This window comes from Gracilinanus agilis, chromosome 6 (genome assembly GCF_016433145.1).
Source record: "Gracilinanus agilis isolate LMUSP501 chromosome 6, AgileGrace, whole genome shotgun sequence".
NCBI lineage: Eukaryota > Metazoa > Chordata > Mammalia > Didelphimorphia > Didelphidae > Gracilinanus > Gracilinanus agilis.
The window spans coordinates 296,135,920-296,140,153 of record NC_058135.1 but is presented as its reverse complement, the minus strand read 5'-3'; positions in this window follow the sequence as shown (position 1 = coordinate 296,140,153).

Below are 4,234 nucleotides of genomic sequence, written 5' to 3'. Positions count from 1 at the left end.
TATTCTCTCTTTCTCTTTCTCTCTCTCTCTCTCTCTCTCTCTCTCTCTCTCTCTCTCTCTCTCTCTCTTTCTCTCTCTCCCCTCTCTTTGTCTCTCTTTCCCCTCTGCCTCCCTTCCTCCCTCTTCCTTCCCTCCCCTCCCCTCCTCTTGGTCTCTGTCTTCCCCCTTCTCCTCCCTTTCTTTCCTCCCTCCTCCCTTCCTCTCCCTCCTCCCTCTCTTTCTCTCCATTCCCACCACCATTCCTTTGAACCAGCTCATGGGAAGAGCATAAGAAGTTTAGGGGATTCCATTCCAGCAAGGCTGTAGAATGCTCAATGCACCAGTTGGCAAGGCCTCTGGGAAGTCACAGCTTAGAAATGACTAAGCAGGGGGCAGCTGGGTAGCTCAGTGGATGGAGAGCCAGGCCTAGAAACAGGAGGTCCTGGGTTCCGATCTGGCCTCAGACACTTCCCAGCTGTGTGACCCTGGGCAAGTCACTTGACCCCCATTGCCTAGCCCTTACCACTTTTCTGCCTTGGAGCCAATACACAGTATTGACTCCAAGATGGAATGTGAGGATCTAAAAAAAGAAAAAGAGAAAAGAAATGACCCAGCACACCGCCTGTTCCCCAGCATGACAAAAGCACACGTTTCCCCTCCCCAAATGCTGGCTGCCCTGCCAAGAAAAGTCAGTAAAGCAGGAGTTCTGTAAGCAGAATGCACAGTTGGGTCATACATCGACAGGCTGACGCGCGATTTATTATCCTATAGGAAACCCTGCTTAGAGCCGCTAAGACAACCTCCGGCCATTGTTTCCATCCTGTAAGTCGTTGCCAATCTCTGTTCCTGCAAAAGGCTCCCCTGCTTCTTTAGCCTACGGCGTTCTCCCCAGAAATGGTGCGCCCAAAATCAATCCATCAAGTCACGCCCGGCCTCCCTACCCCTCGGGCCCCCCAGCCAGGCGGACCCCGGAGGGCCCGACGCCAGCCCCTCCTCGCTCTCTAACCCTCTCCTCTGGCCTTTCCTCTCTGGCATGCCCAGCCCTTTGCCTTCTTTTCTCTGCCTCTTGTCACTCTGGCTGGCCTGCCCGGGTAGAGCTTGTCTCCCGCTGCGGGGAATTTCTCTCAGCCTTGCTTACCCACCTCACTCCCTGGGCACGGAAGAAGGAGATGCCATTAGGCGGCCCCTCCTTTGTGTTCACTTCAGAGTCCTTTAGTTTGCCACGCTGTGATTCGGAGCAAGAATCGAGTCCCAGACGAGAGTCTGTGTCTGTGAGCAGCCCAAGAGCAGAGCCCCAGGCCGGTCCCCGAGGAAGAGTTTCCAGCGTGCGTGTTTCTGTCTAAAAACTAAACTTTCTTCCCGAAATTTTGCTCTGAAAACTCCTCCTGGTCCCTTTGTTATCTTTTCTTTTTTTTTTTTTTTTTTAACTCCTACCTTCCTTCTTGGAATCAACACTGTGTATTGGCTCCCTGGTGGAAGAGTGGTCAGGGCTAGGCAATGGGGGTCAAGTGACTTGCCCAGGGTCACACAGCTGGGAAGTGTCTGAGGTCAGTTTTGAACCTAAGACCTCCCGTCTCTAGGCCTGACTCTCCATCCTCTGAGCGACCCAGCTGCCCCCACTTTATCTTTTCCATGAGAAAATACTAATTGCACATTTGTGTGAAACTCCATGCTGAGATTTGAAAGCCTTGCCCCTCTGTAAAACGAGGCACACCCTCTGGTGCAGTCACCCCCCTACTGGGTCTGTATCCCAGGGAGGTTAAAAAAAGGAGAAAAAGCCTGCTTGTACAAAAATATTTTAGCTGCTCTTTCGTAGTGGCGGAGAATCGCAAACTAAAGGGATGTCCCTCAGCCGGGGAACGGCTGAACACATCGTGGTATACGATGGTGATGGAATACTAGCGTGCCGTAAGCAGTGATGAGCAGGACGACTGCAGAAAAGCAGGAAAGACCTTCACGAACTGATGCGCAGTGAAAGGAGCAGAACCAGGAGGACAATGTACACCCAGTCACTGCAATGCTGTGGGATGACTAACTGCCACAGGCTTAGCTATCCTCAGCAAGACAATTCGGAGGGACTTAGGACAAAGAAGGCAAAGAACGGCTGGAGTCTCTTTTTAGATTCGATGCACCTTTGCAGTCTAATAAAGGAAACTGCAGACGAGGCTGAAATAAGAAGTTAATCGTTTCTTCATGAGGAAGAAGGAATGGGAGAGCTCGGCAGAGCAGCCTCGCCTCGCATAGGGAGCACCTTCCCCTTTCTAAGCTACTTTACTTTAACTGAAGAGATGAATAATTCGGGTCTTACCCCTTTCTCAGAGTCTCCTTAGAATTTCTTCAAGTGGCTCAACTGGATCCTCCTTTTAGAATTCGTTGATTCTCGGGTGAACTGGGAGATCTTCCACCCGCATACACACACACACACACACACACACATATTTGGTCGGTCTGTTTAGATTTATCATTTCTTTTCATCTAAGTGCTTTTACTTCACTTTTTCATCTGATCATTTGCTACATGCGGCTGCCACCCTGTGTGGAAACCTGTGGTTCTCGCCTCGACGACTTCCTTTTTTCTCGCCCCCCCCCCCCCACCCTGGGCCTAGGAGGTCAGGTCCGGTGAGGGATGGCTGCCTGGCTGTTCTGAGGAGACGTTAGAAATCCGATTAGGTGGCGTCCTCCTCCCCCTCCCAATTGATGTTTCAATTTGTCACGTTGCTCTTTGGGACAGAATATCGAGAATCTCAGTGTCAAATACTTCTGAGATTCCTCCTTTCAGGCATGATTGTTAAGAGGCTATTGGGGCCACCAAGCAGGACATGGGCAAAGCATGGATGGCTCCTACTGTGTGCTGGATAACGGCTGGGGGAGTGACTGGGGGGATGCCCAGGCAGACTGAGCTGTGGGTCTACGCCCGCTTTTTTGTCATTCCTCGGCCTCTCTCTCACTTCTGCAAGGAGCTCATTTCTCTGTCTCGTCTCCCTTCTCCGATAGCCGACCCTGTGGTCTAAGTCCACAAAAGTCTCCTTCTCCAAGTCTACAAGGACCTGCCTCACCGTAAGGCTCTCCGGCCGACGCCTCCCTTTGTTTCTCCTCATGCCTTCGTCCTTTTCCTCGTGCTAGCCTCGGAGCCCCTTTCCTTCGGGACTCTGCCCCGCCGTGGCTCGTAGCAAGAAGCACGTCCCAGACAGGAGTCTGTGCCTGTAGCCAGCCCAAGGGGGGGCCCGGGCTGGCGCCCGAGGAAGAGTTACTACATTAACCCGCCGTGTGGGATTCTCTGGTGTTACCCCTTCTTTATACCAAACTGAAGCATGCGGGAGGGCGGCGAGCCCTGAGCCTGGGGGGGGGGGGGAGGATTCTCAGAAATGGGTGAAGTACCACGTCAAGAGGGATTTTAAGAAGCCCGGTCAAAGGTCCTGACCTTTCTGGCACCTACATTTCAAGACTGACCCCTGCAAGTCTTCCTCCGCCCCACTCTGGAAGTTCCTCTTTTTACCTTCGAACAGCCGTCTAGGTCGATGATCAGGGCGCAGACCTCTGCCTTGCTTGCCTCGCCCACCCAATCAAGGCAGACGTTGCTCCAAGAGTCCTTGGCCCAGTCTTTTCCTTTCCAGTGCTCAGAGAGCTGTGCTTTCTAGCTTTTATCTTTCCGCCCCTCTATCGAATCCCTCTTCTGAGGCTGGTGTAACACGCTCTGTGGAACAGACGGTAGGGCCAGGGCATAGAACCCTGCTTGTGGGACCAGCGAAGCCCACATTCAGGGCCACTTCTAGGGAGGGGGCCGGCTCGGGTTCATCATCTTTCAGATGAAGAAGTCGAGGCTGGGCGACCTCTCAAGGTGGTTCCGAATTGGCAATCCCTGCATCCTCCTGGCTTTGGGAGGACCAGAGGAGATGTGCGAGCATTAAAGGGCCAGAGAAAAGCCAAGGAGTGTCAGCACTGCTGCTTCTCTGATGGAGTGTCCTAGTGTCCCGGCTCGGAGGACCCGGGTTCGAGTTCTGACCCTGAGACTGCGCCAATCTCTACTAGGGAATGGAGGGGAATAACTCCAGGGCCGCCGCCGCCTTAGGGCTGCCTGGAGGAGAGCTCAGGAAGGAGCAGACCTTGGGCCAGGCTTCGGCAGCAGGGAGACACAGGAGGCAGGCAGTGTCTGGCTGCTGATGAGGAATCCCAGCATCCTCCCATCCTCACCGCCTCAGCTCAAGGCTCGGGGGAGGAATTGCCCTTAAGATTTCCCTGCCGGGTGAGGGAGCACC